The sequence below is a fragment of the Saccopteryx leptura genome, chromosome 13 (genome assembly GCF_036850995.1).
Source record: "Saccopteryx leptura isolate mSacLep1 chromosome 13, mSacLep1_pri_phased_curated, whole genome shotgun sequence".
NCBI classification, from domain to species: Eukaryota; Metazoa; Chordata; class Mammalia; order Chiroptera; family Emballonuridae; genus Saccopteryx; species Saccopteryx leptura.
Window position 1 is genome coordinate 29,927,824 of NC_089515.1, and position 22,689 is coordinate 29,950,512.

The window sequence follows — 22,689 nt, forward strand, 5'->3', positions numbered from 1 at the left end:
GGAGGGAGGGAGGGAGGGAGGGAGGGAGAGAGAGAGAGAGAGAGAGGGAGAGAGAGAGGGAGGGAAGCATTTATTTGTTGTTCTACTTAGTTGTACCTTCACTGGTCTCTTCCCGTATGTGCCTTGACTGGGGATGGAACCCACAACCTTGGTGTTTTGAGATGACGCTCTAACCGACTGAGCTAATGGCCAGGACCCCCGCCCCCTTTAATGGTCATGGTTTGGTTCTGTTCCTTACAGTTTAGGTTGCAGGACTGATGACCCCAGGACACCTGAAGTGTAACTATATATGCATGCATCTTGCTCTCTCTTTAAAATAAACACAGTCCCATGGTGTCACCTTTCAAAGTCATCGACTCAGGAAGCCATGGGTACCTGAGCATGCTTTGCTCCAATGCCTCGCCTTCAGAGTCCCCTCCTCTCCACATAAACAGCAGCACTCTCTCCTCTCCAGACACACCTCTCAATCACAGATGGACACAGTGCCAGTAAATCTCTCCAAGTATTAACAGCATCTGCTGCTACCCGGGATACAACAATTTAAAAATTCCTCATCCTGCACTCTGGTCTTTTCAGGCTGAAAATACTAGAAAATATTAGAATGGGGTGGTGATAGTGGGAAGGGGGAGGGGTTGATGTTAAGAAAAGAGCAGCAGGTGTCCAGGCATGCCTTCTCAGCTGGCACTGCACATTGCAGCCAGCAGGGGGCAGCGACAGCACCTCTGGGCCAGGTGCTGACTCCCTTCATTCAGGAGTCAAATACAGAACAAAAATATCCAGCCCCAAGCAAGCATGTATAGGAGACATGCCAAAATGTCTGAATCCCTACACAATGATGCTGACAATGTTAGGCACGATATAAAGAAAAGGAAGCTTTTTATCCTAACATAAAAGCAAATTGATGAGCATTTTAAACTTCATTTACTTAAAAAAATGATGTTTTATAGTGAGCTGAGTCAAAAAACATGGGCATTTGGAAAGGGTGTCAACACTGTTATATGCTGAGCAATTGGTAGAAACTTCCTGGAGGGCATTTGGTATGTACCCAAAACTTAAAAAAATACACATCCCTTCAGCTCAGCTATTTGGTTTCTAAGAATGTATTCTAAGAAAATAATCACAATTGGCCTGACCAGGCAGTGGCGCAGTGGATAGAGCATCAGACTGGGACGCGGAGGACACAGGTTTGAAACCCTGAGGTCACTAGTTTGAGCGCGGGCTCATCTGTTTGAGCAAGGTTCACCAGCTTGAGCGCAAGGTCACTGGCTTGAGAAAGGGGTCACTCGGTCTGCTGTAGCCCCCTGGTCAAGGCACATATGAGAAAGTAATCAATGAACAACTAAGGAACCGCAACAAAGAATTGATGTTTCTCATCTCTCTCCCTTTCTGTCTGTCCTTATCTATCCCTCTCTCTATCTCTGTCACATAAAAATCATCATCATCATTATCATCATCATCACAATTGTGGGGCAAAAGTTCACCTACAAAGCTGTTTGACTCAGCACAGTTTTAAACAGAAGAAAGCAAGAAAGCCACGAGCTGCACATGCAGGAGAGAGGCTAAGTAAACCTGCGCGGCGGCAGGCGTTCTGCGGTGGGCGGGGCGGGGCTGAGGAGCTTGGGGAGAGGTCCAGAACACTGTGAGAAAAAGTTACGGGGTGCCAAGTGCTTTGTGCTCCAGCTTTTGTTTCCACAACCAGAATATAAAATCATATATTAAAAAGACTGGAGGATTTACATAAAAATGTTAACTGGTTAAATCTGACTAGCAGTTACAAGTTTTAGGTGGTTTTTGTTTTGTTTTTTGGCTTATATTTTCCAAGTTTTCTATAGCAAGCATTTGTTACTGATAAGTTGTTACTAATAAGAATAATACAATGAAAGTTGCTAACACAGAAAAAGGGAATATAAAGTTCCGGGAGCAGTCACAGAAAAGCAGGACGTTTGGAGAAGGAAGTGAGGGGGGTTGAGGGTGGTGATGATCAAGAAAGCTCAAGGTCAACAGCCTCTAAGATGTCAGTTGCTGGCAGCACTTTGTGACTCCGTGCAGGCCAGGACAGGCTCTGCTGGTTTCAGCAGCAGGACCATCTAGTGCAGGGGTCCCCAAACTTTTTACACAGGGGGCCAGTTCACTGTCCCTCAGACCATTGGAGGGCCAGACTATAAAAAAAAAACTATGAACAAATCCCTATGCACACTGCACAGATCTTATTTTAAAGTAAAAAAAACAAAACAGGAACAAATACAATATTTAAAATAAAGAACAAGTAAATTTAAATCAACCAACTGACCAGTATTTCAATGGGAACTATGCTCCTCTCACTGACCACCAATGAAAGAGGTGCCCCTTCCGGAAGTGCAGCGGGGGCCGGATAAATGGCCTCAGGGGGCCACATGTGGCCCACGGGCCGTCGTTTGGGGACCCCTGATCTAGTGGCTTCTCTAGTTGTGTCTTCACTTGTCCTACATAAGTTCCAGGTCAAAGACAGAGTAACAGAAATGGCCCTTAGCCCTAATAAAGTTAACAGAAGATAAATTTAAAAAAAAAAAAATCATTCTGTAGTCAAGGTACACACCTGTGGGGGGGTACAAAACACCCACAAAAATTATGGGTTTCTGTGATTGTGATGGGCAGGGGAACATCAAAGATATTTGTGACTAAGCAGAGAATGTGTATTTCTAAGTACAGAGGCAGTAGCTACAGTTTTGAAGCGTTGTCCAAAACACCACCTGCATTAGAGTCTCCTGGAATGCAGATTGAAAAGGCAGATTCGTGGGCCCACCTCAGACTCACTAAACTAGAGAGGCTGTATGTATAGATTCTGACTGAAACAAAAAGCCCCCTTGTACACACAGAAAAACAGAAGTGGAAATGGTGGGCTCATCTACACGTTGGCATAAGTTTGTTCAACAGATAAGCTCAAAAGTTGCCGCTGAGAGCAGATTTGGACAGCAGAAGGCACACTGTCTGGGCCGGGGGAGGATAATGATGGTGGAGGCTGTGGTTTGGCCTCAATAATGAACGGTGTCTGGCCATACCACCCCAAAGGAAGGGCACTGAAAGAAGAGCGGGAGGGAGAACACGAAACATCTTTTCCAACTTGCCTGGAGCTGGTGTGCATCTCTGAGCGTGCGTGCTTGCGTGTGTGCAGGCGTGTACATGTACTCCCACCCGGTTCACCCTGCTGAATTCAGAATGACTACACAAAAGCGGGGATCCTCAAGAACCCACGGAAGGATGACAGGCCCTGGCTGCTTCCCTTCGCATATGCCGGGGCCTCCCAGCACGCCTGGCCCGGTGTAGGTTTTCAGCAAGTTTTCTGCTAAGCTGAAAATGGGACTGACAAAGGCACAATGAATGGGGTGGAGAGCATGGTGGAGAAATGACAACTGAGAGCAGAAGTGGGCAGGCAGGGGAAGCAAGGGGAAAGTCTGCAGGAGGGAGAAGGGGGCAGTCCCTTCCATTCTTGATCTTGAACCCAAGAGATTCTTATTGTAGCTTCATGGACTGGCACGACTGAGCCCCTGGGATGTGACACTAATTCTGAGACCAGCCAAGGGAACCAGAGATTTCCCAGGACAACAGTCCACCCAAGCCAGGAGACAGCCCTACTTATACATGCAATGATCCCTGAGCTCTGTTTCTATACTCAGTTGCCAAGCTCCATCACCAGGCCTCTACTCCAGGGACAGGGCTAACCGTGTCCTCCCCAGTAGTACTGGTTATGTGACAAGTCCGGGCTTGCTCCGGCTGGTGTGAGAGATGAGGCTCCAGGAAAGAGAAGGCAGGGACAAGGGCCTGCCCACCCCAACAGCCTGGGCTGCATGGGCGTGTTGGCCAGATGCAGACCTGATTCATTCCTCTTCCTGCCCCACCCTGGTAGTCTTAGCTAGGATGCCGAAGGCTGCAGAGGTATGCCTGATGGATGGCACCAGCAGAGGGGATGAGAGCTCAGGATGAACAGCAGGGCCGAGAAGGAGGATCAGCCCAGCTGGGGAGAGTACAGCCAGGGTAAGTGAAGCCCAGGTAATCCCTTCAGGAAGTACGGTATTTATAGTTAGACTTAGCCCAATGTGAGGCTCAGAGCCTGGTAACCTTTGAAGGGAAAAGTGCTGGCCCAGCTCTGCTCAGCTGGAGCCTCCCCACGTGGCCTCTTTACAATGTGTGGGCCCTTCTTACCCATTCATTCCCTCTGGCCCAGCTCCAGAGCTCAGGGAGGGAAGGAGGCGGAGCCAGTTGCTAAGTGACTGCATCCCCTGATTGGGCATGCTGGTCCCAGGTGGTCCAGGGCAAGCTGAAGGCCTCCACTCCAGGCTCCTCTGGGAGCTCTGTACTTGGCTCTGCGATAACACCCGGCCCAGGGCAACTGTAGCTCTGTGTATGGATCTTGTTTGTTCCCCTGAGGCGGGTACCACCCCAGTTCATTTCTGGGATCCTGGAGACAGGGTCCCACATGCAGCAGGAATCCAGAACCATTTGCCAAATAAATGAGTGAAAAAAGTGAGCAGGCAGTGTAGGAAAAGTGGGAATTGCTGGAGAGGGGACAAGCAAGACAGGAGGTGGGGGAGACAAGATGGGGCTCCAGGAAGAAACCCTGTAAGGAAGAGAGGGAGGAAGAAAGAGGGTGGCAGGGTGGGCGTCCAGGAGGGACAAAAGCAGTGCCTGTGCTGCACAGCGAAGAAACCTGTGGAGGATGAGGGCTGGGTGTCAGCAGCCACACCCAGCGAGGGCCGGGAACCCTCGGGAACGGAGAGGTGGAAGCGCAGCCAAGAAAAAGAAAACTCAGCAGAGGCCCCCTGCCCAGGCGGCTGTGGGTGTGGACAAGGGGCACATATAACCCCGGAGACAGTGCGCGCTTTCTCTGCGCTTACACACACGCACACATTTACTGGGTGGAGCGGGGACTTCATCTGCTCTCTGCCTGGTGCCTCCTGCCCAAAGCCCCAGCTGTGTGCGGCTGGGCAGGGTGAGGTGCCCAGCACGCCAGGCTAGGCACTAACTCACTCTTCCCCTGACTTGAGCTGACTTCCCCAAGGCACCCCTTGTCCTATCTTATGCTTGAAAACTAGCCTGTTTGACCTCAACTACCAGCAGAACCCCCAAATCCTCAGGGTCGGTGCTGGGATCTAACCTGCCACACGACCCACAGTCCTTTTTTGAGGCTGGCTGGGAAAGGACACTGTGCTTCACAGGTACATTAAAACAGCAGGTGTTCGAGAAATTCCTGTGTGTTTCATTATTTTAAGTTTTATGAATTAAAAACAAAGCTTGATCAGGTGGTGGCGCAGTGGAGAGTGTTGAACTGGGATGCAGAGGACCCAGGTTCGAAACCCCGGGGTCACCAGCTTGAGTGAGAGCTCATCCGACTTGAGTGCAGAGTCACTGGCTTGAGCAAGGGGTCACTGGCTCAGCTGGAGCCCCCGGTCAAGGCACATATGATATGAGAAAGCAATCAACAAACAACTAAGTGCCACAGTGAAGAACTGATGCTTCTCATCTCTCTCCCTTCCTGTCTGTCCCTATCTGTCCCTCTCTGTGACTCTTTGTCAAAAAAACAAAACAAAACAAAACAGCATGTTCCTTTCTTGTAATGAATATATTCCCATCTTCGTCATGCACTGATGTGTTTGCTCCTAGGTGCAAGAAAGTCCTGGCTTGAAGGTAAACAGGTCCAGGATTACCAGCTTTACAGGGAACCTTATAGAGCTAGTATGTAGTTTCACAGATAATTATGAGTTAAGAGACACATTAGCACAGCCTCTCTCTCCAGTCTGGCTACTCACTTATACATGGGCTTCAGAAATGAATGGGGGGGGGGTGCTTCACCACCTGCGTGAGCGTGGACAGATGTAGGCATGCAGGCTGGTGACCTAACTAGCCATTCTAAGCCTTGGTATTCCCATCTGTAAAGAGGACATTAAACCTCAACTCATGGATCGCTGTAAGGATTACAGAGACCACTCTGCTCAATGCTTAAAAGATAGTAGCTATTGTAATTAACAATCAAGACATTGATAATGCTTACTATTATGCAACTGAAAAAATGAAAGCTTATCTTTTTTTTTTCTTTCCATAAAGTTGCTGTGATTTTGGAAACTTTGAAAACTCCTCTTCTAGAGAACACCTCATCTCCACCTCATCGGGCCTGAGGATGCAGGGGTTAAGTGAGGTTAAGTCTGACAGGGACAAGCGGCTTGATGGATGCTCACTTCCCGGTGCCGGTGCCGGTGCCGGTGCCGCTGCACAGCGCAGGGTCAGCACTCTTCCTGGGGCAGCAGAGGGAAGATGGCGGCTCATAAATAAAACAGGAACTCCCCAGAGGTTGCTAGAAAGGTCTCTGCTATCTGGCCAGCTCCCCTTGCTACCCCAGAACTCCAGGGAGGAGAGACAGGTCATCGCTGCCACTGTTCTTTCCATAGGCCTGCTGTCAAGGAGGCTCCAGGAGGGAGGGGGGCAGCTAGCCAGCCTGGCAGCCGGGTGCCTGGAGACCAAACGGCACAGCCTGACTTTGGACACCCAGGACTTTGTCCCACTGGGGTCAACTGCCACAGCGCTTCACTCAGACACAGGCCACACCATCAGGGCAGGTGCCCTAGTATGGCAGAATCGTAAAGCCAGGAGTGACATTAGAGTCATTTATCCTAGCCCCTTCAGTTTATAGATGAGAAAACTAAGGCTCTGAGAGGGAACATGCCCTATCCCAAACCCACAGCTCTGGCTGTGTGTGTGTGTGTGTGTGTGTGTGTGTGTGCATGCGCGTGCGTGCTGGGGGTGGGAGGTAAATTCTGTCAAACCACTCCCCTGCCAGTGAAAGCTGCATTATAACTAGAATATTGAAATGTTAGGAGTTTGATACAGAGATGGCAACTATGCCAATGGAAAACTAGCAAGCAGAACACACATCATGACCAAGAACAGAGGAGTGATGTGTCTACCTGGCCTTCTAGCTCCTACTAGGGAAGAATAGGCCCCGAGAACCGGGCCCTCCCAAAACACTTGGGCCCAGCTGTGTGCCCAGGTCTCCTGTGGGCTTGACAGCAACACAGATACGGGCCACTAGCCCATTACTTTAATTCCACGTAGCTGATCTGGGGCTCAGTGATGGAGACCAACCTCCCACCCCATACCACACTCCTGCAGGGGCACTTCAGCTTCTGGGGGCTCTTCTGGGGACGAGGCACTTGCTATGCCATGAGGAAGCCGATTTCATTATTAGATGGATCAAGTGGTTAGAGAGGTAATGGTCTTACAGTCACCCTTCACTGAGCACTATGTAGCAGGCAACAGAACAAACAGATTTGGGAGGCAGAAAGACCTGGGTTTGGACATCAGCCTTATCATAAACCAGCTAAGTGACCTTGGGTAAATGCCTTAGGCCTTTTAGCCTCCTCTCCTGGGAAGTAGGGAGTAGTAACAGCCCACTTCTTGGTCTTAGGGAGGTTGGGAGGAAGATTGAAGATATCTACATATACACTAAATTAACTAAAATAATCAAGATTATATATAATAAATCAAGTATCCTAACGCCCCAGGTGTGATCTCCCCAGCACCAAGCCTTGCCTGGCTCTCGCTTCCTCAATCTGAAGACACACACCATCATCATACTTGCTACGGATGAGGCACATATTACTATCATTGAGATTGCTTTTGCCACTATTATTACTAACATTACGACTTTGACTTGGAATCCACTGGACCTACTGTCTGCAATAACACAGGGACAAGTCACAGCTGCTTTCACAGGGTTGACATTTTGCTCTTCTCCAGACTGAAGATCCCTATTCCCTCCTATTGTTTTCATTTCATTCACCCTCCTCCCAACTAACCTAACTCACCTCACAGCCCGGTGAGGTCTTCCCAGCACCAAGTCCACTGGGCTCTCACTTCCTCCATCTGAGCACCCAACCCTTTACCTCCACAGGAAGCATGACAGCAAGTTTGTCCAGACTGTTGAGGCTGGAGTGAGAAAAGACCCCATCACCCTTGCCCTGGCTGGGGCCCTCACTCTCTGTCCTAGTGTTCATGCATAGTCCACATCCCAGCAGCTGGCCCTCAGTTACTGTCATTCAGTTCTATGCCTTTTTTTTTTTTTTTTACGAGAGAGACAGAGACAGAGAAAGAGAGGGGGACAGAGACAGGCAGGAAGGGAGAGATGAGAAGCATCAATTCTTTGTTGCAATACCTTAGTTGTTCATTAATTGCTTTCTCATATGTGCCTTGACTGGGGAGCTCCTACAGAGCGGGTGACCCCTTGCTCAAGCCAACGACCTTGGGCTCAAGCTTGTGAGATCGTGCTCAAGCTGGATGAGCCTGCACTCAAGCCGGTGACCTTGGGGTTTTGAACCTGGGTCCTCTGCGTCCCAGTCTGATGCTCTATTCACTGTGCCACCGCCTGGTCAGGCAGGTCTGTGTCTTGAGTTGGGTGAACCTGGGAGTCAGAAGATATGGGTCCAGTTTCACTGTGACTCCTGCTGTGTGACCCAGGGCATGGCACTTAACCTCTCCAAGCACATCTGCCAAATGCAAATGCCACACTTCTTTGCTCCTTACAGAGACGCTGAGATGCTCCTGGAGTTTCTGTGAGAAGTGCCTTCATCAAGTGCAAAGCGCACACAGATGCCTGGCATGCCTGAGGTCTGGAGCCCCATCTTTTCAAGGCTCCTCACTTCTTCATGGCACCTCTCAGGACCCACATATTTGGTCTGTGGATCAACAGAAAACTCCTCGTTTGAGCACGTTCATTAGCCTCCAAAGCCAGGCCTGGCCTCGCAGGCAGCTGTGCCTGACTCATTCCTTCCCCTTCCTTCTTACAGCCTGTGACTCACGGTCCTGTCAGGCCAACGGGCTCACTTATTTCCTTCCCAAACATTGCCTGGTCCCCACTTCCATCCGTCAGGATGCAGGATGCAGCCCTCTCCCCACTGGGGCCCACACACACGCCCAGAGGGGCGTGAGCATCCCACACCACCCTGAGTTACATTTGCATGTTCCCTTCGGATTGCGCTGTCCTTGCAACTTAACGTCAAGTCCTGGAGGGCAGGCTCTCAAGAGGCCATACCGTGTGGTGTATCAAAAAACACAGTTGCCTGGCACCCATCCCTGGGATTCTGACTTAACTGCCCTGGGGTATTGCCTGAGTATCAGAGGGGTGTAAAAGCTTTCTGGATGATTCTAACAATGGCCAAGGCTGAGATGTAGTGATCTGGCACTAGGCTGCCCAGCCGAGCTGGCTGCTTCAGCTGTGTTTAATCAGGCCTCTGAGAGGGCCTGGTGGGGGCTGCTCGGGGAGAGCCCCAGGCCCGCCCAAGGCTGACCATCTGGACGGTCCTTTCAAGGCTCTCAGCCAGGCCGGTCAGAAGGCAGAAAGCAGACAGCTCAGGGGGCTGTGCCTGCGAAAGCTGGCCGCACTGTCCAGAGGATGCGGGGTTAAGCCACTCTCTGCAGGAAGGGGAAAAGGAACCAAGCCAAGAGGCCGAGAGCAGGGGCTTCCGAGTCCTACAGCTCTGGACTCGACTTACTACGGGAAGGGTCCTTCCCTCCTGACTGCTCAGCCTGAGCCTGATCTCTCGGCCAGTGCGGCCAGCACCCAGACACCCCTTTCTGTTAGGACGCAAAGGACTCTTCCTCCAGGCCTGAGGCGCAGGCTTATGGATAGAAGATGTGCAGCTCCAAGGCAAGGGGTAGGAGAGAGGCGTGAGGGAGGTCTTGTTTCCTAAGAAAACCCCCACCCCTTCCCCAGCTGCTCTGGGCAAGAAGAAGGGAAAAACCTGACTCATCACAGTGCTGTGTGACTCACAGGCAGACAAAGCTCACTTGCCAGCCTGGCAAGGAAAAAACCCTGCTGCTCGCACCACAACCAGGGGCCCCGGGCAGGTAAAGCCCACTCCTCCAACCCTGCCTCCACCAGCAGCCAGGCTTGGATGGGTGGCCGGGCAGGAGTGCCTCACTCAGCTTGGCCCCTTGACAGCCACGCCCTCCCGAGGCTGGTCCGGTAGCTGACCAGTGAGGGGGGAGCTGGGAGGGAGACCGGACTTAGAAGGTTTGGAACACTGAGAGATGGCTTTGGAATCACAGAGGTTCTAGGCCTGACATTCCACTCCACCCCTCACAGGTGTGACACCAGGCCGCTGAGCCTCTGGACTTGTTTCCACATCCATAAAAAGGGAGCAATAATACCATCTGGAAGGACTACTGTGATGATTATACAAGATACACTACTATATGTAATTGTCTAGTAATGTGTGAGGCACATAGTAACTCAAAAATTGTAGTGGTGCCTGACCAGGCAGTGGTGCAGTGGATAGAGTGTTGGACTGGGATGCGGAGGACTCAGGTTTGAGACCCCAAGGTCATCAGCTTGAATGCGGACTCATCTGGTTTGAGCAAAAGCCCACCAGCTTGAACCCAAGGTCGCTGGCTCCAGCAAGCGGTGATTCAGTCTGCTGAAGGCCCGCGGTCAAGGCACATATGAGAAAGCAATCAATGAACAACTAAGGTGCTGCAACGCGCAATGAAAAACTAATGATTGATGCATCTCATCTCTCTCTGTCCCTGTCTATCCCTCTCTCTGACTCACTCTCTGTCTCTGTAAAAAATAAATAAAAATTAAAAAAAAAAAGGTAGTGGTTATTACTAGTCATATAAGGACAATTATTAGTATTAAAAAGAAGGGTTTTTTTGAACATAATTTCAGTTCATCCTTACAACAACCCTGCATGGCAAGTACCATTTCCTATTATTCCCACTCTATAGATGAGGTTCAGGGACTTGGAGGCAGTGGCAGAAGTCCAGTGAGTAGTTTTAGATTCTCTCACTCCCAGCCAGTGCTTGTCCCAGCTCTTGTCCTGCATGCCACCTCCCCAGGGCAGTGAGAAGAACCCACTGGCTGGGGCTGGCAAAGTGGGAGAAGGCCGAGGTGACCACCTCCCACACTCACACTGCTGACAGGCACAAAACCAGTTCTGCCTTCAGCCCAGGGCAGGCCCAGCAGGCAGCACTGCTGACCAGCCCTGGGTGCAGCATGGCACCGTCGCCAGTCCTGCCCCGCCTCCCACCCAGCCTGGCGTGGCTCTAACCCACATGGGGCCTCTGGAAATTCACTCCCTGACGCAATGAGTATGTGTGGGCCTCCAGGCCAGGCTGTAGCTCTTTAAGGCAGCACCTGGTCTCATTAGCGTTAACATCAAAATACCTGGCCCCAGCATGAAGCAAGATAAGCAGTACAGCCTGACCTGGCGGTTTTGCAGTGGATAGAGCATCAGACTGGGATGCGGAAGACCCAGGTTCGAGACCCCGAGGTCGCCAGCTTGAGCGCGGGCTCATCTGGTTTGACCAAAAGCTCACCAGCTTGAGCCCAAGGTCGCTGGCTCGAGCAAGGGGCTACTCAGTGTGCTGAAGGCCCACGGTCAAGGCATGTATGAGAAAGCAATCAATGAACAATTAAGGTGTTGCAACGTGCAATGAAAAACTAATGATTGATGCTTCTCATCTCTCCGTTCCTTTCTGTCTGTCCCTGTCTATCCTTCTTTCTGACTCTCTCTCTGTAAAAAAAAAAGATAAGCAGTACAGTCCAGCTGCCAAAAGCCCAGATTCCAGACCTGAGATGGAACCCTGGGTCCACCACATGCATGACTTGGGCATGTTATTTAACCTCTGAGAACCTCAGTTTCATCTGGAGACTAGGGATAATAAGAGTCACTACCTTACACAGTTACAATGAAAACTATGATATTAACAATCACGGCTAACATTTTTAAAGTTCTTATCATATGCCACACAATGTTCTAAGCCCTTTGTTTGTGTTTGTATAATGTGAAGGTCACATGGCTAGGCGGCAGCCTGGCTCTAAAAATCCCACAAGATACCACCTCTCCTGCGTGACGAGGGGTCAGTGGGCTGTAGTCTCAGTACATGGGAGCCAGTCTGGCAGATGCTCAGGAAGCAGTTCTAAGATGAATCAATGAATGAGCCTCTCTGGGTCTAATTTCACTTCTATCCACAAGCATTTATTACTGAGTCCTATTCTGTGTAGAGTCTAGCTGAGTTATTTGAAGTTCTTGTGAAATATACAGTAAAAAACAAAAACAAATTTTAAAAAGTGAGGCCTCCACACCCTTCCACAGGAGGTTAACAGGATCCAGATTGCTGGGGCAAGAGGGGGCAAGTGATCCCAATCCTGTAAGTCCCTTGCCCCTCCCCCTCCCACAGAGAAGGTTCCGCATGTAAGGCATCAGTCACTCAGAGGAAGGAGCAGAAATGACCCAAGGTACTGGCTGTGCATGGCCTCCCAGGGTTGAGTGGCAGGCCTCAGGCTGCTCAGGTATCTCTTCCAGAGCTGTTTATTTTGGCTACACCTGCGGTGGAGGTGGAGGTGGAGGTGGTGGTGGTGGTGAATGTGGAAATGGAGGTGGAGGTGGAAGTGGAGGTGGAGGTGGAGGTGGAAGTGGAGGTGGAGGTGGAAGTGGAGGTGGAGGTGGGGGTGGTGGTGGTGGTGAATGTGGAAATGGAGGTGGAGGTGGAAGTGGAGGTGGAGGTGGAGGTGGAGGTGGTGGTGGTGGTGGTGGTGAATGTGGAAATGGAGGTGGAGGTGGAAATGGAGGTGCAGATAGAGGTGGCAATTAAAGTGGATGTGGAGGTAGAAGTGGAAGTGAAAATGGAGATGGAGGTGGAAATGGAGGTGGAAATGGAGGTGGAAGTGGAGATGGAGGTGGAGATAGAGGTGGAGGTGAAAGTGGAGGTGGAGGTGGAGATAGAGGTGGAGGTGAAAGTGGAGGTGGAGGTGGAGGTAGAAATGGAGGTGGACATGGAGGTGGAGGTGGAGCTGGAGGAGGAGGTGGAGGTGAAGGTGGAGGTGGATGTGGAGGTGGGGGTGGGGGTGGCCGTGGACAGGGAGGGCTGGGAACTCATAGGCCCTGACCAGACTCTTGGGGTTGCCCTGCCATCTGTATGGAGGGCAGAAAGGCAGGGCCCCCTACTCGTCCCACACAGCACAGCCCCACCCTCCAGCCAGGCCACAAGCATCGGCCTCCAAAGTAAATAAGAAAAGGGTCTCCAGTACCAGGGGGGTTCTTTTTTAAGCAGCAAACCCATGTTTGAAGGAAAAGAGTGAATGGGTTTTAAAAAACCCATTTCACTTACCATGTGAAAAAGGAAAGTGGATCTGGTAGGGGTGGAGACAGGTCACATCCACATGACTACCCTGCTGACACCTTCCTGACAGCCCCACAGACCCCAGGTTCTGAAGATGCAAGTGAGCTTCATAGGCCACCAGTATGCCCACCTGGGCCTCTCAGGGATGGGCGCCCTTCACCTCCAGGTCAGCTCTCAACTCAGATATGAAGGTCAGACATCTCAGCCCAGGACTAGCTGCTGCAGTCCCTATGACATGCCACAGGTCATTACCCTGAGGCCCCTCATCTGGGCCCCCATCTGTAAAATGAGGAGGTTAAACTAATGGATTCAGGGCCCCTTCTAGCTCTAAGACTCAATTCAAACCCACTCATGGAAAGGCCTGTGCGAAGCTTGTCAGGGACATAAAAACAGCTGAGGCAAGGCTCCTGGCCCTCCAGAAGCTCATAGTCGTGCACCAGTGCCAGGCTCTGTGGACACCCCTACGAGCAAAATAAGTCCCTACCAGATGAGCTCCTATCATGGTCTGAGCCAGGGATGAATCACACAAAAGACACATGGAGTTCTTTCTGGTTTTGATATATGTCCATACTATTTTGAAAATACTTGAATGCATAATTTAGGAAACCCTTGTAATGTGTTACTCTTTGGCACATTTTTTAAAAGAAGTAAACACAGCCTGACCTATGGTAGTGCAGTGGATAAAGCGGTGACCTGGAATGGTGAGGTTGCTGGTTCAAGCCTGGGCTTCCCTGGTCAAGACACGTACAAGAAGCAACTACTACAAGTTGATGCTTTCTGCCCCCTCCTCCGCCCTGCCCCCTCTCCTCTTTCCTTTTTTATTTTTATTTATTTATTTTTTAAATTTAAGTGAGAGGAGGGGAGATAGAGACACAGAGTCCCACATGCACCCTGACCGGGATCCACCCAGCAACCCCCATATGGGGCCTATGCTCTGCCTATCTTGGGCTGATGCTCACAACTGAGCTATTTTTAGCACCTGAAGTGGAGGCTCCACAGAGCCATCCTCAGCACCCTTGGCCAACATGCTTGAATCAATTGAACCATGGCTGCAGGAAGGAAAGAGAGAGAGTGCAAAAGAGAGAGAGAAGGGGGAGGGGAAGAGAGGCAGATGGTCGCTTCTCCTGTGTGCCTTGACTGGGAATTGAACCTGGGACTTCCACACGCTGTGTCAATGCTCTATCACTGAGCCAACCAGCCAGGACCTCTCTTCTTTCTAAAATCAATAAATAAAATCTTTTTTTTTCTTCTTGTGACAGAGATAGAAAGAGAAAGACAGAGAGAGGAACAGATAGGGACAAACAGGAAGGGAGAGAGATGAGAAGCATCAATTCTTCATTGCAGCACCTTAGTTGTTCATTGTTTACTTCCTCATATGTGCCTTGACCAGGGGGGGCTATAGCCAAGCCAATGACCCCTTGCTCAAACCAGTGACCTTGGGCTCAAGCCAATGACCCCGGGCTCAAGCCAGCAATCATGGAGTCATGTCTATAGTCCCACACTCAAGCCTGCAACCCCTCGATCAGGCTGGTGAACTCGCGCTCAAGCTGGTGAGCCCACGCTCAAGCTGAATGAGCCCACGCTCAAGCCAGCAACCTTGGGATTTCGAACCTGGATCCTCTGCATCCCAGCCTGATGCTCTATCTACTGCGCCACTGCCTGGTCAGGCAATAAATAAAATCTTAAAAAAAGAAAAATAAACAATAATAAATGATACATACAAATTCTGTTCAAAGAAGACCCCCACACACACTGTTTAAAGATACCTCCAGCCCCTGCCTGCCCCACACACAAGCAAGCAAACTGATGCACATTAGAGCAGAGGTATGTGGAAAGGTATATCTTAAAGATATTGCAGTTCAGTTCCAAACCACTGCAATAAGACAATTAACTGTGATAAAGCAAGTCACAGAAACTTTTTTGGTTTCCTAGTACATATAAAAGTATCCTGGCCAGGTGGTGGCGTAGTGGATAGAGGATTGGCCTGGGATGCTGAGGACCCAGGTTTGAAACCCTGAGGTCACTGGCTTGAGCACGGACTCACCAGTTTGAGCGTGGGGTCGCTGGCTTGAGCATGGGATCCTAGACATAACCCCATGGTCGCTGGCTTGAGCTCAAAGGTCGCTGGCTTGAGCTAGGGGTCATTGGTTCAATTGTAGCCCCTGGTCAAGGCACAAATGAGAAAGCAATCAATGAACAACTAAGGTACTACAAGGAAGAATTGATGTTTCTCATTTCTCCCTACCTGTCCATCTGTCCCTATCTGTCCCTTTCTCTCTCTCTCTCTCTCTCTAAAAAAAAAAAAAAGATTATCTTTATACTATAGTGTAATCTATTAAGTACGCAATAGCACGATGTCCAAAGAACTGTACATACCTTAATTTAAAAACTTTATTGCTGAGAAATGTTAACCATCATTTGAGCCTGTTGGGAAAATGGCACCGATAGACTTGCCTTCAATTTGTAAAAAAGCAGTATCTGAGAAGCGCAATATAACAAAGCGAGCCTGTATTGGGAGCTCACACCCTGACTGACCAGGCCTTGTCTATGCATCTGCTCCAGGGGTGGGCGGAAGCTAGGCCACATTATCTCTACAGCTGCCGCTTCCAGCTCTGTCCCTGTGTGACAAGGACTCTAGAAATAAGCGGACTCCAGCAGGCTAGAAAGCAAGTTGGGGCAAGCCCTACACTCATCGCTGCATAGTGACCTGCCCTACCTTGGCCTCGGCTGCTGCTAGGGAAAGAGCACCTTCCCAGCCATCGGCCTCAGATTCTCTCGGGGACAATGGGAGGAACAACATCCCTGATGGAGAACCCAGATACAGGAGGATCAGGCACACGCGCAGCCTCTAGGCTGTCTAGCTGGCCTACACCCACGTCCACAGGACCCTGGCACCCCACCCCCAAGGTAACCCAATTCTTCCCGGTCAAATGACCACTGAAGGTGGGGCTAGGGAGCTCTAAGGTGGGAGAGGGTGATGATTACTGGCTCCCAAGGTGCTGAGGCCCAGACAAAGGGGTCATGGCCCAGATTCATGTCAACATAATTCCTGAGCACCTACTGTGTTCAAGTTCCTGCCAGGAACTCCAGGGGCCTGAGAAAATGAGGATGACAATTAATTACCTTAAGTGTGTCTCCAGGCTTAAAGAGTACTCCTCAGAAGACTTCCTTGCCAACCTATTGAAAGTGGGCTCCTGTATTCCCCACCCCAGCCCCTATCTATCTCAATTCTGCTATCATCCTTTGGGCTCATTTTTCCCTGTCTCCCCATTAAAATGTCAGTTGCTCAAAAGAAGAGCTCTGGTCTCTCCTTCACAGTGGCACCAGCACCTTACGCAGAGTAGGTCTTCAGTATTTTTCAAACTTTTCATTTACTGATTTGAGAGCGGCAGAGAAAGGGCTGGGGTGGGGAGATTGAGAGAGACAGAAACATCATATTGTTGTTCCACTTATTTATGCATTCATTGGTTGATTCTTGTATGTGCTCTGACCCAGAATTGAACCCACAACCTTGGTATACTGAGATGATGTTCTAACCGACTGAGCTACCTGGCCAGGGCTAGTCTTCAGTATTAACTGAATGAATGGATAAATGAATGGCTATAACACCTAACAAAGCAGGAAGTGGCATAAAAGAGATTCAGAAGGCCGTAGGAAAGCAAAGGAGGAATAAGTACATCTGAGAGGCCTCATGGAGGAGGCAAGCTGAGCTGGGCCTTGAAGGACAGTGAGGGAGGCGGAACTCTGGGTGGAGGGTACAGAAACAGCCGAGGCCTGAAATCAGGCTGGGACAGCGAATGCAGGCCAGCAAGATGGCTGAGGCCTGAGGAGTACACCTGGTCCCCGAGAGGCCTGATGGGTACCCATCACCATGGCCTACTGGCTTCCTACTAGCACTGGTCTTCACCCTTTGTTGACAAAGTCAAGACTATATAAATATTTGAACACAAGTCTGAAATGTCGTGAGCAGAACTCATTTCTAAAACAAACCGTGGCCCCCAAAGGATGCCCCACTTTCTTCTTTTCTAGTTTTCTCCACCCTGGCTGACTGGCTCTCATTCTAAACATCTATGCCACCTCTGGGGGACTGTCAGGCAACTTCCAACCTTGTCATGATAGAGACCTTTTACTACCTTCTCCCTTCCCCATGTCTCAAAAGAATTTCTCTCCAACTGTATTTAGATTATAATTCTTAAAATGGAAATGCTAAAACATATCTGTCAATAAAAGCTTCTGATCAGCATATGGAACCTAGTGATTCACACTGAGGTGACAGAATGCCAGACCCAAAACGTTTTGGTCAACCTGGAAGGTTTGGCTGTCTCTGTGACTCCGCTCCCAGAGGCCAGGAGATGGGACAGGAACAGGAGCTAAGAGATAGGGCCAGAGGGAGGAAGAATGGGGAGAAAACCTTAGAGGCCCCTGTCTCTACACCCAGGTGAGATCTCACTGCCCACACAGTCCTCTCCTACAAGAGAAAGGAGCCTGGGGCACGAGGGTGGAGCGTGGTGGGAGGCAGCTGAAAAATCCTGGCCAATCAAAAGCTTTCAACACAGGGCTTTAGATGCTAACTTGGCAACCTGGGGGTTGGGGGAAAGCAAGGAGGACTGTGAACTTGACACCATTTCTGTTCTGGGCAGAGGTCTATGGCTGGAATAACTGTCAGAGGTCAGGTAGTGGCCCTTGGAGGCTATGTGCTTCCCAAGAAAACAGGCAGCTCCATATGAACCCAAATTTAAAGCATCAGCAAGTAAAAAATCTGGAGGAATGCACACAGGTCTTTCCACTGGAGGGGTGTGGTGATGGGCCTTTCACTTTCTAGAATATATATTTGTATATGCATTGGGTTTTATTTCTTTTGTAAATAAAGACTCTGTGTGTGTGTTCCTTAAGCTTTTGTTTAAATGTGGTTTCGTGGAACACTTTATGAGCCTTACCAGAGAAGGCAATAAAAAGATCCTTTCATGATGAGGCTGGAACAGTTCAGCTGGGACTTTGGATATCGTCCACCCAAAAGGCATCTCTGAGTGTCCTGGATCCAATAAAGCTCCCATCTGAGCTACTGTGTATGAGCTACAATAAGGGCAGGGCTGGGCCTTACCCATCTCAGGAGCCCCAGGGCTCAGGCCAGTCACTGACTGGCACACAATAGGTGCTCAGTAAAGGTGAAGAGAAGGAACCAAGAGAAGGATCACATGGGAAGTGGTGAGAATTCAGGTCTCGGGAAGAGGTGAGGGCAAGAAAGGGAAAGGGGGCAATAAGCAGGTAGGAGCTGACCTAGTGGAGCTGTCCTTAGGTCTTGGCCTCAGGGAAAGGCAGACAGCTGAGTGGCCAGGAAAGGCTGTCCAGAGCAGAAGGCTGCAGGGCCTGCCGTCTGGGGCAGCTGGGCCATGGCCCACATCACCTGCCTTCCCCGAAACCAGTCTGACAAGGGCTTAAGATCTGTGTCAAGCAGAGCTGAGTCAGACCCGGGGGAGGAGGCTGTGAGGGGGCAGGGCAGGCGGGTCAGGTCTCATTCTCTCAGGTGTCAGCCGCCAGCCCAGCCAGAGGCCAAGCGGGAGCAGCCTCCTCAGCCTCCCCCACCCTCCCCACCCCTAACCCCTAGAGCAGTGGTCCCCAACCTTTTCTGGGCCACGGACCGGTTTAATGTCAGTAAATACTTTCACGGACCGGCCTTTAGGGTGGGACGGATAAATGTATCACATGACCGAGAAGAGCATCAAGAGTGAGTCTTAGATGGATGTAACAGAGGGAATCTGGTCATTTTAAAAAAATAAAACATCATTCAGACTTAAATATAAATAAAACGGAAATAATGTAAGTTATTTATTCTTTCTCTGTGGACCGGTACCAAATGGCCCACAGACCAGTTCGCGGCCCGGTGGTTGGGGACCACTGCCCTAGAGCACAAGAGAAAGGCAGGCTCCCTGGTACTGAAACCCAGGACAAAGCAAGGCCTTGGAAGGCTCCCTTGCAGACAGGATGCAGCTGGTAGCTGTGTGCTAGGAGGAGCCCACCTGTTTTGCCACAAGCCTCCTCCTCACCATGAATCCACACAGACAGGCTCTGGCAGCAGAGTGGGGGGAGGAGAAGGCGGTAAACCAGGGGCAGCAGAAGGTATCTGTTTTCAGCACAGCCACCAAAGGGACAGGGAGGGTGCCCTGTGGGCTCAGCTCCCAGCTGCTGGAAAAGGCATCCTCTCAGTTCAACTCAGCTGGAGGTCAAGAACTGCTGAAGCTGGCAGCCCTGTGCCAGGATGAAACCTGCTTGTGAGTGAGCATCTCGTTGCTGTGGCGACCCGGAAAAGCACCAGGCAGGAGCCAGCCACAAGGCCAGGAGCAGAGCCTACTCTGCTCTAGCCCTGGCCTTGACCTGTCCAGACAGGAAAGCGGATGCGGAGCACTCTGCTGCCTTCCCTGGACCTAACCATGGTCCACGTAGATCGGGTAGATGCAAGACAACCCGTTCTGCCTCGGGAGGGCCCAAGACATGTCTGGAAATAAGAGCACAAAGTCAGGAAGTGATGAAGGCCATACAAGTCATAAACAAGAACCAGTGGGGGTTTAAAGAAGAGAAAGAGCTCACCACTTTGATAGAAAATGTAAAGGGAGAAAGACTCATAAAGGCTTTCTGGGGAGGAGATAGCATTAACAACAAACAAGCAAACACCTATATCCCCCCCCACACACACACACACATGCACACACACACACAACCCACTCTAGCTGTTTTGTTAACTCCAGAGCCAAGAGATGACAAACTGAGCTTGGTTCGGATGCTCCCTCCAGCTGGCTGCTTTCAACTTAGTAGGTCCCCTGCCACCTGCTTCCCACCTGTCCACCTTTCTAGCCCTCAGTGTCCCACGTGGCTGCCTCTACCCACCTCATGCCTGCCAGTTGGCTGGCCACCCAGCCCTCGGTGTCAGAATGCCCCTCCGGCCTTGGCCCTCAGGTGTGTGGCTCCACCCCCAACCCATCCAGCTCAGCTTTTCTGTTCCAGACCCATTGGGAGACTACCTTGTAGTGGCAAATTCTTAACAAAATCGCATCACATTCCTCACCTGGGGGCTTGGAAGCCACAAAGCAGCCTACTGGGCGCTTGGGAATAATCTACAGCCTTCTGCAAGGTGCCCGGTCACGGGGCAGTTTCTCAGATCACCAGGATGCCAGTGCTCAGAAAAGGGCTAAAGGGTCAAGCTCTGGACTCAATGCTGCAATCAGCCTCAGGGGCCAGCCGAAGGCAGAACTCCCTGTCCAGCTGCCCTTCTTTTCATTTTTTACAGTGTTTAAAAGTTGACATACGCTAGATGGAGAAAAACTATATATTTCAAACATAAAAAGAAAAAATGTGAAGTCACCCAAATTTATGATCTGTTGAGGGATTTTTCTTTCTGTTTTCAACGCACACATATACTGCTGGGATAAACGGTATGGACAATCCCAAGCTGCCATCATTAGTATATCTGTGATCCTGGTTTTATTTTAATCTGATGCCAAATGCTAGACCAGTGATTTGAGACCCTTGTTGCTCATCAGATTCATCTATGGAAGCGCCACAAAAATGCAGAGGCCCAGGTTCCACTCCTACAGATCAACTCAGGGAACAATCTTGAATCAGGACTCAATCAGTGCTGGCACGGTACACGGTGCATTTCTCTGTAACAAAAAACTTGTTCACTCTCCAATCATTCATTCAAGAAACATGCATTGAGGTTCTATGCACCAGGCCCTGTGCTGGGGAACAGGGACACAAAATCAGTAAGATAGGCCCTCAAGGTCAGAGCTAGTAAGGAAGACTGACATGTAAGGAGATAACAGAAATCACCGTACAAATGTAAAAACTGCGATTTATACAGACTCACGGGAACATAGGAGATGGGGTCTCACTCAGCCTCTGGAAGGTCCTGAAGTCTGCTCGGAGTCTAAAGAGATGAGCAGGGGTTAGCCGGGTAGAAGAAACAGTGAAACAAGGGCTCCGAGGTGAGCAGACTTTGGGGAACCTTAGCAGTGCTGCCAGTGTGGCTTGCAAGACAGGACATGACCAGAAATGGAGCCAAAGAGGAGGCGGGAACAGGTCATGAAGGGCTGTTAGGCCCTGAAATGGTATAGATACTACTTCCTAAGAGATGGGAGGTAAGCAAAACAGAATGTGCATTTTTGATAGCTCATTCTGGAATCCATACATAGGACAGGGTGGGTTAAGGGCCTAGATGGAGGCAGGAAGATCAGTTAGGAGACTGCGGTGTCAGCACAGGAGAGAAGGTAAGGGCCGGATGCAGATTTATTAACTGTCTATTACACGGCAGGCAGAGTTTTAGTGGGGATTTGAGAGGTACCTGTGTAATAACTTAGATTATTTCTAGTTTCTCAAACTGGGGTGAAAGTCTTCATACCTAAAGCTCTGCACACACGTTACTTCATTTCCCTATGATAAAGTCCTGGTTGTGGAATTTCTGGGTCAAACGTAGGGATATATTTAAGGTTCTTGGTACCTTTGCCAAATTGCTTTCCAGAAAAACTGTACTGATTTTCACTTCCATCAGCAGTGCCCAGGAGTGCTCGTCAGACCCTCTTTGGCCCCCAAAAGAAAGACAGAGGTCAGCTCACATCCACCCCATTGCAAGGGACAAAGGCTCGCAGAGACTGAATTCTCTGCTTGGCCCCAAACCAAATGCCTGCACCAAGAAACCAGTTTAAAGACTGCACAAGAGGGTGTCAGACTGAAGGCTACACTGCTCTGGAGCTGGGCTAAGGCCAAGGAAAGGGCCCACTTGCTCTGCTCCAACTCATCTTCCTGCTGCTGCCAGTAACCTTCACTGATGACCGTTTGTTTGTTTGTTTGTTTTTGCTCCATAAGACATATCTGATCGTAAGACACACCTAGGGTTTTATAGAGAAAAATAGGAAAAAATATTCTGAACCAAATAGTGTGTTAAAATATTTAATAAAATACCGTATTTTTCACTCCATAAGACACACGGGCATTTTCCCCTCCACTTTTTGGGAAAAAAAGTGTGTCTTATGGAGTGAAAAATACAGTATGTCACTCCCCTCCTCAAAAACTTTCCATGGCTTTCTAATGCTTACAAAATAAAATCCAAACTCCTTAGCATAAAAATCAAAGTTTTCAGAAATATAATCTTTAATAGATAACCACTCAACAAGCATTTGAGTACCTGCTATTTGCCAGGTACTTACAAAGCCAAGTCCTTGCTCTCATGAAGCTTACACTCTAGTGGAAGAGACAGATGATGCACAATCAATATAGATGTGATTGGTTATGTGTTATGCTAAAAATAAAGCAGAAAAATAAAGTGATGGGGGGGCACAGTTTTAGAAAGTATGGCCAGGGAAGCAGGTGCAAGGAGACATGACAGGTGCAGAGGCTAGAAGAGAGCAAGGAGTGAGCCATGCAGACATCTCTTTCACTTTCCCCCAGTATGCTCACAGCTCATCCGAGCCACCAACCCACCACAGACTTCCAAGTCTCCATGCCTCTGCAGTTGGTCCTCCTCCTCCACCTGTTGAAAGCGAACCCTTC

The 22,689-nt window shown here is 49.9% G+C and overlaps 1 protein-coding gene across 2 annotated transcripts in view; it reads right to left on the reverse strand.

Annotated features, from left to right (window-relative positions):
* The window catches only part of UBTD1 (ubiquitin domain containing 1), a 61,638-nt gene that overhangs the window by 8,975 nt on the left and 29,974 nt on the right, over positions 1–22,689 (reverse strand). The window lies entirely within an intron of this gene.